Source organism: Somniosus microcephalus, unplaced genomic scaffold (genome assembly GCF_052327205.1).
Source record: "Somniosus microcephalus isolate GS21.2 unplaced genomic scaffold, FLI_Smic_1.0 unresolved_chr1, whole genome shotgun sequence".
Lineage (NCBI taxonomy): Eukaryota > Metazoa > Chordata > Chondrichthyes > Squaliformes > Somniosidae > Somniosus > Somniosus microcephalus.
This window is the reverse complement of record NW_028225179.1, coordinates 58251437-58265237: the sequence shown is the minus strand read 5'-3', so window position 1 is coordinate 58265237 and position 13801 is coordinate 58251437. Positions and strand designations below refer to the sequence as shown.

The 13801-nt window shown below is 48.9% G+C and overlaps 2 pseudogenes; one reads left to right on the top strand and one right to left on the bottom strand.

Annotated features, from left to right (window-relative positions):
• Positions 1–4495: 4495 nt before the first annotated feature.
• Positions 4496–13801, bottom strand: part of LOC147095344 (uncharacterized) — a 30348-nt pseudogene continuing 21042 nt past the window's right edge.
• LOC147095345 (uncharacterized) lies at positions 7155–8103 on the top strand (annotated as a pseudogene).

The window sequence follows — 13801 nt, the reverse complement described above, 5'->3', positions numbered from 1 at the left end:
CAAATTCGGGTCCATCGCAGCTTATGGCTGCTGGTTGGGGACTTCTGCCTTTTGGCTTCTCCCTGACTCGGGAGTCTGCCCTATTCCACTGGAAAGTGGGGGACCATACTTTCTTGGGATGGGGTTTGTGAAGATATCTCTTAGGGAGTGTCGCTTGTGGGGCTACCCCGGCGAGCAGACCCTTAGCTTGGGTTACACTCCTTGCTGGCTGGGGACCTCCTCCTTCGGGTCCCTCCCTTCCCAAACCTGGGCTGGGGACAGGCAATCACTTGCCACCAGCTGCCAGTGGCTGAGAGCCTTCCCCGTCAGGCCAAAACCTGGTTTAGGCTCCCTCCCTGGAGTCCCACAAGAGAGGGGGAATCGCTCGGGCCAAGTGCTGGGGAACTTCTCCTCGCACGTACGTGACTGTGCCTGCGTGTGCAGCCTGTGTCTGTGTACACGCCACAGGCTGAGGCTTTCTAATCTCAGGCACAACCCCAGCTGCCTGTTTCCCTGCCACCGGCTCAAACAACCTGCATTGCTTAATATAACTGGCAGCCTGCCAGTAATCCTGTTCAAAATCCTTTTCCCTCACCAGGGCGGCCTTAAATGTGCAATCTTGGGCCTGGACCTGCTTTTGGTCCGGGGCCAAAGCTATCCCCTGTGTGCCTCCCTTGTCCCGGATTGTTGCTACTGGGCCTGCTCTACAGGGGTCCCAGAACTCTCATTCCCGGTACCCTGCTTGAACAACTTACACTGGTCATGAATGGCTCCTCCCCTAGCACAAGCCACTGCGCCTGCCTGTGCAGCCTGCGATCTTGTACCCACTGCAGACTGGGGATTTCTGACCTCAGGTTCACTCCCAGCTGCCTGTTTCCCTGTGGGTCCCATTAAGCTAAATGGGGCCTTGTAATACCGAGGGGATTTGGTCAGGTCTTCCGAGTGGACCACGGTGCTGGAAGCTCCAGTGTCCACCGAATATCTCCCCCGCCCCATCTTCATCCCCATCTTAACATAGGGCCTGCTCCCCTCAGCATTTTCGCGGGGACACAGGTCAACAGGTTGTGCTGGCTCTAGTCACTGCAGGGAGAGAGGTGGGGCAGATGGTGTCAAAGCACCGGTGGTGGTTGCTATTCCCCCCTGGTCAGTCAGTAGAGACCGTAGGGATTGTAAAAATGATTCAATCGCTGCGGGAGGGATGTCTTGCCCTGCCTTTTGGGCTGGGGCTGTGGGATCCTTTCCCTATCCCAACTCTCTGCTCTAGATTCCCTAAGCCTGCAGGTAACTTCCCCAAGCCTGCGGGCACCTAACCACAAACAGATCAGTGGGGTGATAAATGAAAAACCATAACTGCTGCTCTGTCCAGACCCAAACCACCGTCTGCTACATCGCATAACATTGCTGACGGTCCTGCCGCGATCGCCATTTTGTAGGAATTGATTGGGGATGGGGTTATTGCCTCTAGCCAGTCAGAAGTCTCTGAACTGCTCCAGATCTGCATGCGGTTTCGAATCGCTCCTCTTTCCTGTTTCTGACCACTGGCCTTATTCAGCAGCGATGTAGACAAAATGAGACACGTGGTTGGGTGCAAAACAGACCAGTATTTATTGAAATAAAAGGAAATAAGTTGAAAATAATCAATACAGCACTCCTATGCTTAATACAACACTTTTACTTAACACAGTACACTTATTGTCTACTACAGCAATCTTTTGCTTAGTGCAACACTCTTTTCCTTAAATACAGCAATTTTAACTAGTGCAGCACACTTTTAATACAGTACACTTTGCTTACTGCAGCACCTTTGCTTAGTACAACACTCTTTTACTTAAATACTGCACTTTTAGTCTACTACAGTACTCTTTTGCTTAGTGCAACACTCTTTTACTTGAAGACAGCAATTATAACTAGTGCAGCACACTTTTAATAGAGTATACTTTGCTTACTACAGCACCTTGCTTAGTACAACACTCTTACTTAAATACAGCACTTTTAACTAGTGCAGGACACTTTTAATACAGTACACTTTGCTTACTACAGCACCTTTGCTTAGTACAACACTCTTTTACTTAAATACTGCACCTTTAACTAGTGCAGCACAATTTTAATACAGTAAATTTTGCTTACTACAGCACCATTGCTTAGTACAACACTCTTACTTAATAGGGGAGGAGAGAACGGACACAACGAGGGAAAATTGACTATAATTTAAATTTAACAAAAATTCCCCTAAACTCCCACCCCTAATACCTTTTTAGGTTGCCTTGTGATGGGCCAGAAACACTATGCTCACCAGAGAATGCCTTCTCCGTGCCCATGCGGTCTTAGATTCTTCACCGCCCCAAAATGGAGATACCCCAGTATTTAAAAGTAACTGCTGGTATTCCACTCCTTTGGGCGAGCTTGTTGCGCTGTTCTTCTGTAGGCAGAGCATGGAGGTGAGGCGGCAGAGAGAGAGAGAGAGATGGCTTCCTGAGAAGCTATCTTTATACCCCATTTGGAGCTGAAATCTTCACGCCCAAATCCGGAAGTACTTAGGCTATACAAAGGGAATCGATCTGTCACCATTCATTGTGATGGGTTTTTGAATGTATCCCCATTCATTGTGATGGGTTTTTGAATGTATCCCCATTCATTGTGATGGGTTAAATAAAGCTGTGTCAGTTTGAAAAAAACATGTTTGTTTCATTAAGTGCTGTGTAAACAGCCCTTGGACGTTAGTGTAAACATCCGATTGTCCTGCGGTCCTGCCCAACCGCAATTGATTCGCAGCTTTAAGTGTTTAAGCCTTTGAGTAAACAGACAACCATTGTCCTGTGGTGAATCTGCTTAAACTGCAATTGATTGACAGTTTAAAATACTTCATGCATTCACACAGGCTGCTGATTTCAAGTCCATTTTCTCAGCCCATGCTTGAAGAGATACAGGCAGACTGTGTTTTGTCTTCTGCCACGAGGTCTGACGACCATTTCGATCCCTGGATTTTTAAAGGTATATTCTACCCAGGTTTTTCTTTAATCAAAAATAGTCTTCAGAGCTGTAGAGAGTTTCGAATTTCTTGTGAAACCCTACAGGTGAATTAATGTGACAGGTGACCAGAAGATCCGGGTCCCGCTTACGGACTGAACAGAGGTGTTCCACAAAGCAGTCACACAATCTGCGTTTGGTCTCCGCAATGTAGAGGAGACCAGATCGTGAGCAGCGAATACAGTATAGTAGATTGCAAGAAGTACAAGTAAATCGCTGTTTCACCTGGAAAGCGTGTTTGTGGCCCCGGACAGTGGGAAGGGAGAAGGTATAAGGGCAGGTATTGCATCTCCTGCGCTTGCACGGGAAGGTGCCGGGCAAAGGGGAAGGGGTGCTGGGCATGATAGAGGAGTGGACTAGGGTGTCTCGGAGGGAGCGGTCCCTATGGAATGCTGAAAGGGGAGGGGAGGGGAAGATGCATTTGGTGATGGGATCACTTTGGAGGTGGCGGAAATGGCAGAGGATGATCCATTGAATGTGGAGGTTGGTGGGGTGAAAGGTGAGGACAAGGGGAACCCTATCATGGTTCTCGGAAGGAGGGGCAGGGGTGAGGGCAGAAGTGCGGCAGATAGAACGGACATGGTCGAGGGCTGTGTCAACCACAGTAGAGGGGAATCCTCGTTTGCGGAAAAAGGAAGACACGTCGGAAGCACTGGTGTGGAAGGTGGCATTTTCGGAGCAGATGCGGCGGAGACGGAGAAATTGGGAGAATGGAATAGAGTCCTCACAGGAGGCGGGTTGGGAGGAAGTGTAGTCCAGGTATCTGTGGGAGTCAGTGGGCTTGTAGTGAATGTTGGTCAATAACCAATCCCCAGAGATGGAGACGGAGAAGTCGAGGAAGGGAAGAGTCAGAGATTGATCATGTGAAGTTGAGGGAAGGGTGGAAATTGGAGGCAAAGTAAATGAAATTCTCCAGTTCAGGGCGAGAGCAGGAAACGGCACCGATACAGTCATCAATGTTCTGGAAGAAAAGGTGAGGGAAGGGACCCGAGTAGGACTGGAACAAAGAGTGTTCAACATATCCCACAAAAGATAGGCATTGCTAGGACCCATGCTGGTACCCATAGCAATACCTTTGATTTGGAGGAAATGAGTGGAGTCAAAGGAGAAGTTGTTCAATGTGAGCACAAGTTCAACCAGGTGGAGGAGGGTAGTGGTGGATGGGGACTGGTCAGGCCTCTGTTCAAGGAAGAAGTGGAGTGCCTTCAGGCCATCCTGGTGAGGGATGGATGTGTAGAGGGATTGTACGTCCATGGTGAAAAGGAGGCAGTTGGGGACAGGAAACTGGAAACTGTAAAAGTGGCTGAGGGCATCCGAAGAGTCGCGGATGTAGGTGGGTAGAGACTGGACAAGGGGAGAAAAGATAGTGTCGAGATAGGAAGAGATAAGTTCGGTGGGGAAGAACAGGCTGCAACGATGGGTCTACCAGGGCAGTCCTGTTTGTGGATCTTGGGAAGGAGGTAGAAGCGGGCTGTGCGGGGTTGGAGAACTATGAGGTTGGTGGCCGTGGGGGAAGATCACCAGAGGAGATGAGGTCAGTGACAGTCTTTGAAACGATAGTTTGATGTTCGCTAGTAGGGCCATGGTCCAAGTGGAGGTAGGAGGAGGTGTCGGAGAGTCGGCCTTCAGCTTCCGCTAGGTAGAGGTCAGTGCGCTAAACAACAACAGCACCACCCTTGTCAACAGGTTTAATAACAATGTCAGGGTTGGATCTAAGTGAATGGTGTGCTGCAATTTCAGAGGGAGGTAGGTTGGAGTGAGTGAGGGGCGCAGAGAAATTGAGACGGCCGATGTCACAGCGGCAGTTAGCGATAAAATGATCGAGAGAGGATAAGAGGCCTTGGGGAGGGGTCGAGGTAGAACGGGAATTCTGGAAGCGGGAGAAAGGGTCAGCCATGTGGGGGGAAGACTCCTGGCCAGTGTAGTGGGTACGGAGATGAAGACGGTGGAAAAAGAGCTCAACATCATGCCGAGCCCGAAATTCATTTAGGTGGGGGCGTAAGGGGATGAAGCTTAGGCCTTTGCTGAGGACTGATCGTTCAGGGTCAGAGAGGGGAAGGTCAGAATGGATAGTGAAAATGCAGCAGGTGGTAAGATTGGGAGAAGGGAGATCAGAGGAACGTGAAGGAGAAGAAGGTTCCAGAGGGACGTTGGTGTTCAAGAGTTGCTGAAGCTTGCGATCCTTGACATCGGAAAGGAAGAAAATAAGTTTTTTGTTGAAGCATCGTATGAGTCAAAGGATGTGATGGAACTGTGTACCCGGACAGCTTTGAGATAGAGTGCGTTGGTGCTGCTGAAGAGAGAGGTCGAGAGTGTTCATGTGGCGCCGCATGGCATTGAGCGTGGATCTCAAAATGCAGCGAGAGCAGTAGTTCGAGGAACGACGAATATCTTGGAGATATTTGTAACCATGGGTGGATCCGAAACATGAAGGGTGGAAGTTTAATTGGAATCCACGTGGAATAAGTCGGAATCGGAGACATTTGCTGAGGGAAATGATGTGGCTGTGAAACCGAGTCTTGGCAGATACCTGATCAAACACGAGGAGGGAAACTGAAAGTAATGAAGATGAACAAGGTTGGAGAGACAAACGGAGATCCCGTCGAAGAGAAGGGCAGAACTTCTTCAAGGTAGGCATTCCTAGAAGAGGTGTGGCAGTGAACCAAACACTAGTACAGTAGCAAAATACTGCAGATGCTGGAAATCTGAAATAACAACAGAAAATGCTGGAAAAACTCAGCAGGCCAGACAACATTTGTGGAGAGAAAATAGAGTCGACGTTTCGGGTCTAACCCTTTTTCAAGTTCAGAGGGAGGTAGGTTTGAGTGAGTGAGGGGAGCAGAGACATTAAGAGGTAGTCAAAACGAGACGAGATGGTGATAGGACGAGTGGAGACAAAAGATGGCTCTAGATTAGGTGTGAAAAGTTCTGGCAGAATGTGAGACAGCTGCCTTGTCGGAGAGAAAAAAATCTGCATTTGGTGTCCTCTACATTGGGGAGACCAAACGCAGATTGGTTGACCGCTTTGCGGAACACCTCCGTTCAGTCCGTAAGGAGAACCCCGAGCTTCCGGACGCCTGTCACTTTAATTAACTGCCCCATTCCCACTCAGACCTTACTGTACTCGGGCTCTTGCATTGTTCCATGGAAGCTCAATGAAAACTCGAGCAACAGCACCTCATCTTCCGATTAGGCACTTTACAGCCTTCCGGAGTCAACATCGAGTTCAAAAATTTCACATCATAACCTCGGCCCCCATTACATTTTTGCTTATATTTTATCCACATCTTTTTTTTGGCCCTTTCCTCCCCCTTTATTTTTCTCTCCCACATGGCGGCTCTCTCTCATTCTGCCAGAACATTTCACACCTAATCTAGAGCCATCTCCACTAGCCCTATCACCATCTCGTCTCGTTTTGAATACCTCTTAATGTCTCTTCACATCTTTTGTTCTCTGCCAGCCCTGCTTTTCGATCGATATCCTTTCTTTTCCAGTTTTGAAAAAGGGTTAGAACCGAAACGTCGACTCAATTTTCTCTCCACGGATGTTGTCTGGCCTGCTGAGTTTTTCCAGCATTTTCTGTTGTTATTGCAGATTTCCAGCATCTGCAGTATTTTGCTATCAAACTAGTGTTTGGATCACTGCCACACCTCTTCTAGGAATGCCTACCTTGAAGAAGTTCTGCTCTTCTCTTCGACGTGATCTCCATTTGGCTCTTCAACCTTGTTCTTCTTCATAACTTTCAGTTTCCCTCCTCGTGTTTGATCAGGTATCTGCCAAGACTCGGTTTCACAGCCACATCATTTTCCTGAGCAATTGTCTCCAGTTCCGAATTATTCCACGTGGATTCCAACTAAACTTCCACCCTTCGTGTTTCGGATCCACCCAGGATTACAAATATCTCCAAGATATTCATTGTTCCTTGAACTACTGCTCTCGCCGCATCTTGAGATCCACGCTCAACACCATGCGACGCCACATGAACACTCTCGACCTCTCTCTTCAGCAGCACCGACGCACTCTATTTCAAAGCTGTCCGGGTCCACAGTTCCATTTCATCCTTCGACTCATCCGACGCTTCAACAAAAAACTTTTTTCCTTCCTTTCCGATGTCAAGGATCGCAAGCTTCAGCAACTCTTGAACAAAAATGCCCCTCCGGAACGTTCTTCTCCATCACTTTCCTCTACACTCCCCTTCCCCCAATCTTACCACCAGCCGCATTTTCACTATCCCTTCTGACCTTCCCCTCTCTGACCCTGAACGATCAGTCCTCAGCAAAGGCCTGAGCTTCATCCTCTTACGTCCCCAGCTCAATTAATTTCGAGCTCGGCGCGTTGTTGATCTCTTTTTCTGACGCGTTCATCTCCGTGCCCACTTCTCTGGCCAGGAGTCTTCCGCCCGCATGGCTGACCGTTTCTCCCACTTTCCGAATTCCCGTTCTACCTGGACCTCTCCCCCTGGCCTCTTACCCTCTCTAGATCAATTCAATGCTAACTGCCGCCATGACATCAGCCGTCTCAATTTCTCTGCTCCCCTCACTCACTCCAACCTACCTCCCTCTGAACTTACAGCACTCCATTCTCTTAGATCCAACCCTGACATTGTCATTAAACCTGCTGACAAGGGTGTTGCTGTTGTTGTTTGGTGCACCGACCTCTACCTAGCGGAAGCTGAACGCCAACTCTCCGACACCTCCTCCTACCTCCACCTGGACCATGGCCCCACTACCGAACATCAAACCACCGTTTCCAAGACTGTCACTGAACTCATCTCCTCTGGCGATCTTCCCCCCGTGGCCACCAACCTCATAGTTCCCCAACCCCGCACAGCCCGCTTGTACCTCCTTCCCAAGATCCACAAACAGGATTGCTCTGGTAGACCCATTGTTTCAGACTTTTATTGCCTCACCGAACTTATCTCTTCCTATCTCGACTCTATCTTTTCTCCCCTTGTCCAGTCTCTTCCCACCTACATCCGCGAATCTTCAGATGCACTCAGCCACTTTAACATTTTCCAGTTTCCTGGCCCCAACCGCCTCCTTTTCACCATGGACGTACAATCCCTCTACACCTCCATCCCCCACCAGGATGGCCTGAAGGCGCTCCGCTTCTTCCTTGAATAGAGGCCTAACGAGTCCCCATCCCCCACTACCCTCCTCCGCCTGGCTGGACTTGTTCTCACATTGAACAACTTGTCCTTTGAATCAACTAATTTCCTCCACATCAAAGGTGTTGCTATGGGTACCCGCATGGGTCCTAGCTATGCCTGCCTTTTTGTGGGATATGTTGAACACTCTTTGTTCCAGTCCTACCCGGGTCCCCTTCCTCACCTCTTCTTCCGGTACATTGATAACTGTATCGGTGCCGTTTCCTGCTCTCGCCCTGAACTAGAGAATTTCAATCACTTTGCTTCCAATTTCCACCCTTCCCTCACCTTCACATGGTCTGTCTCCGACTCTTCCCTTCCCTTCCTCGACTTCTCCATCTCCATCTCTGGGGATAGGTTATTGACCAACATTCACTACAAGCCCACTGACTCCCACAGATACCTGGACCACACTTCCTCCCACCCCGCCTCCTGTAAGGACTCTATTCCATTCTCCCAGTTTCTCCATCTCTGCCACATCTGCTCCATGATGCCACCTTCCACAACACTGTTTCCAACATGTCTTCCTTTTTCTGCTACCGAGGATTCCCCTCTACTGTGGTTGACACAGCCCTCGACAGTGTTAGTTCTATCTCCTGCACTTCTGCCCTCAACCCTGCCCCTCCCTCCCAGAACCACAATATGGTTCCCCTTGTCCTCACCTTTCACCCCACCAGCCTCCACATTCAACGGATCATCCTCCACCATTTCCACCACATCCAAATTATTCCCACCACCAAATGCATCTTCCCCTCCCCTCCCCTTTCAGCATTCCTTAGGGACCGCTCCCTCCGAGACACCCTAGTCCACTCCTCTATCATGCCCAGCACCCCTTCCCCTTCGCCCGGCACCTTCACGTGCAAGCGCAGGAGAGGCATCACCTGCCCTTTTACCTCCCCCCTTCCCACTGTCCAGGGCCCCAAACACCCCGTCCAGGTGAAACAGCGATTTACTTATACTTATACTGAAATCTGGTATGCTGTATTCGCTGCTCACGATGTGGCCTCCTCTCCATTGGGGAGACCAACCGCATATTGGGTGACCGCTTTGTGGAACACCTCCATTCAATCTGTAAGGGGACCCTGGGCTTCCGGTCACCTGTCATTTTAATTCTCCACCCCATTCCCACTCAGACCTCACTGAACTCGGGCTCTTGCATTGTTCCATGGAAGCTCAATGTAAGCTCGAGGAACAGCACCTCATCTTCTGATTAGACACTTTACAGCCTGCCGAACTCAACACTGAGTTCAACAATTTCAGGTCATAACCTCGGGCCCCATTACATTTTTGCTTATGTTTTAACCACATCTTTGTTTTGGCCCTTCCCCCGCCTTTAATTTTTCTTTCCCACATGGCAGCTGTCTCTCATTCTGCCACAACATTTCACACCTAATCTAGAGCCGGCTTTTGTCTCCACTAGTCCTATCACCATCTTGCCTCGTTTTGACTACCTCTTAGCGGCATAGTGGTTAGCACTGTTGCCTCACAGTGCCATGGACCCGGATTCAAATCCGGCCTCGGGCGACTGTCTGCGTGGAGTTTGCACATTCTCCCCGTGTTTGCGTGGGTTTTCTCTGGGTGCTCCGGTTTCCTCCCACAGTCCAAAGTTGTGCGGGTTAGGTTGATTGACCATGATTAAAATTGGCCCTTAGTTTTAGGGGGGATTAAATACGTGGGGTTACGGGGTTACGGCTTGGGTGGGATGGCTGTCGGTGTAGGGACCGTGTGCTAGGGTTTGGATGATCAGCAATGATCTCATTGAATGGCGGAGCAGGCTCGAAGGGCCGAATGGCCGACTCCTGCTCCTATCTTCTATGTTTCTATGTTCCCTCCCAGCCCTGCCTTTCGATCTATTTCAATTCCTTTCCAGTTTTGAAAAAGGGTTAGACCCGAAACGTCAACTCTATTTTATCTCCACGGATGTTGCCTGGCCTGCTGAGTTTTTCCAGCATTTTCTGTTGTTATTTCGGTTTTCCAGCATCTGCAGTATTCTGCTACCACTCTCTTAAACATTTGCTGAGCACCGCGCTATGAACAATCAGAGCACAGACGAGTTATTTCTCTCCACCCAGTGATGTTGTGTCATTCTGCTCCCAGCGTCATTGCAGCATTCCGCTGTGTCGGATAGTGGAGTTGGCTGCGACTGGGTGCCAGAACCAATGAGAGAGCGGAGGTGGGACAGCGCTCTTAATGCCACCGTTTCCAAGACTGTCACTGACCTCGTCTCCTCTGGAGAACTTCCCCCCACGGTGGCCAACCTCATAGTTACCCAACCCCGCACAGCCTGCTTCTAACTCCTTCCCAAGATCCACAAACAGGACTGTCCTGGTAGACCCATCGTTTCTAGCCTGTTCTTGCTCCACGGAACTTATCTCGACTCTATTTCTTTCTCCCCTTGTCCAGTCTCTTCTCACCTACATCCGCAACTCTTTGGACGCCCTCTGCCACTTTAATAGTTTCCAGTTTCCCAGCCCCAACCACCTCCTTTTCACTATGGACGTCAATCCCTCTGCACCTCCATCACCCAACAGGGTGGCTTGAGTGTGCATCGCTTCTTCCCTGAACAGAGGCCCAACCAGTCCCCATCCACCACCACCCTCCTCCGCCTGGCTGAATTTGTTCTCATATTGAACATCTTCTCCTTTGACTCCACTCATTTCCTCCAAATCATAGGTATTGCTATGGGTACCCGCATAGATCCGAGCTATGCCTGCCTTTTCGTGGGATATGTGGAACACTCTTTGTTCCAATCCTACACGGGTCCCCTCCCTCACCTCTTTTTCTGGTACATTGATGAGTGTATCAGTGCCACCTCCTGCTCTCGCCCTGAACTAGAACATGTCATTCAGTTTGCTTCCAATTTCCACACTCCCCTCACCTTCACATGTTCCATCTCTGACACTTCCCTTCCTCGAATTCTCCATCTCCATTTCTGGGGATAGATTATTGACTAACATTCACTATAAGCCCACTTACTCCCACAGCTATCTGGACTACACTTCCTCCCACCCCGCCTCCTGTAAGGATTCTATTCCATTCTCCCAGTTTCTCCATCTCCGCTGCATCAATGCCACCTTCCATACCAATGCTTCCGACATGTCTTCCTTTTTCCTCAACCGAGGATTCCCCTCTATTATGGTTGACACGGCCCGCGTCCATGTCCATTCTAACTCCCATATTTCTGCACTCAGCCCTGCCCCTCCCTCCCAGAAACACGATAGAGTTCCCCTTGTCCTCACGCTTCACCCCGCCAGTCACCACATTCAACAGATCATCATCCACCATTTCTGCCACCTCCAGCTTAAACCCACCACCAAATGCATCTTCCCCTCACTTCCGCTTTCAGCATTCCGTAGGGACCGCTCCATCCGTGACTCCCTAGTCCACTTCTCTACCACCCCCAGCACCCCTTCCCCTTCGCCTGGCACCTTCCCATGCAAGCGCTGGAGATGCAACACATGCAACACTGGAACATTCGCAATGCTGAGGAATTCGTGGATAACATGTTTAAGCAGTTGGTCACACCGCAGGCAAATATTGGACAGGCAGAAAGGGAAGGGGTGACCAACAGACAGATTACTAGGCGCAGGCAGGTAGTACAGGGGTCCCCTGTGGCAAACCCCATCTCAAACAGATACACCACTTTGAGTACAGTTGGGGGGGATGGCTTATCAGAGGAAGGCAGCAGCAGCCAAATTCCTGGCACCAGGGGTGGCTCTGCTGCACAGGACGGGAGGAACAAGAGCGGGAGAGCTATTGTAATAGGGGATTCTATTGTAAGGGGAATAGATAGGCGTTTCTGCGGCCGCAAACGAGACTCCAGGATGGTGTGTTGCCTCCCTGGTGCAAGGATCAACGATGACTCAGAGCGGCTTCAGAACATTTTGGAAGAGGAGGGTGAACAGCCAGTTGTCGTGGTGCATATATGCACTAACGATATAGGTAAAAAACGGGATGAGGTCCTAAAAGCTGAATGGGGAGTCAGCAGGTAAATTAAAAAATAGGACCTCAAAGGTGGTAATCTCAAGATTGCTACCACTGCCGCGTGCTAGTCAAAGTAGCAATAGAAGGATATTTCAGATGAATACGTGGCTAGAGCAATGGTGCAAGGGGGAGCGATTCAAATTCCTGGGAAATTGGAACCGGTTCTGGGGGAGGTGGGACCAGTTCAAACCTTACAGTTTGCACCTGGGCAGGGCCGGGACCGATGTCCTAGAGTCAGAGTTTACTGGTGCTCTGGGGTAGGGTTTAAACTAAAATGGCAGGGGGTTGGGAACCTGAACAGTGGGACAGAGGAAAGGGAAACAAGGATAAAAGCAAAAGATAGGAAGGAGACAAACAAGAGTGGCAGTCAGAGAAATCAACGGTTTAAATCAAACATGGCCACAGTAAATAATAATTCTATTAGGTCTAAGAGCGTTAAAACAACAAGCCTGAAGGCTTTGTGTCTTAATGTGAGGAACATTCAGAAAAAGGTGGATAACTTCGTTGCGCAAATAGAGGTAAACGAATATGATTTGATTGGGATTATGGAAACATGGCTCCAGGGTGGCCAAGGCTGGGAACTCAACATCCAGGGGTATTCAATATTCTGGAAAGATAGGCAAAAAGCAAAGGGAGGTTGGGTAGCATTGCTGGTTAAATGAGGGATTAACACAATTGTAAGGAAGGATATTAGCTCTGATGATATGAATCTGTATGGGTAGAACTGAGAACTATCAAGGGGCATAAAACGTTAGTGGAAATGGTATATAGAACTCCAAACAGTAATGTGGAAGTTGGGGATGGCATTATAAGGGAAATTAGAAAAGCGTGCAATAAGGGCACAGAAGTCATCATGGGTGACTTAAATCTACATATAGATTGGGCTAACCAAATTAGTAACAATACTGTGGAGGAGGAATTCCTTGAGTGTTTATGGGATGGTTTCCTGGACCAATATGTCGAGGAACCAACCAGAGATCAGGCCATCTTAGACTGGGTATTATGTAACGGGAAATGACTAATTAGCAAACTTTTTGTATGAGGCCCCTTGGGTCGGAGCGATCATAATATGATAGAATTCTTCATTAAGATGGAGAATGAAGCAGTTGACTCAGAGACTCGGGTACTGAATTTAAATAAAGGAAGCTATGATGGTCTGAGGTGCGGGTTGGGTAGGATTGATCGGGGAATGTCACTCAAAGGGTTGACGGTGGATAGGCAATGGCAAGCATTCAAAGACCACATGGATGAACTACAGAATTTGTTCATCCCAGTTTGGCATAAAAATAAAACAAAAAGGTGACTCAACCGTGGCTTACAAGTGAAATTAGGGATAGCATAAGATCCAAGGAGAGGACATATAAATTGGCCAGAAAGAGCAGTAAACCTGATGATTGGGAGCACTTTAGGATTCAACAAAGAGGACAAAGGGATTAATTAAGAAGGGGAAAATAAAAAATGAGAGTAAGCTTTCAGGGAACTTAAAAACTGACTGTAAAAACTTTTGTAGATATGTGAAGAGAAAAAGATTGGTGAAGTCAAGCGTAGGTCCCTTGCAGTCAGAATCAGGGGAATTTATAATGGGGAACAAAGAAATGGCAGCCCAATTAAATACATACTTTGGTTCTGTCTTCACAAAGGAGGACACAATAACCTCCCAGAGAT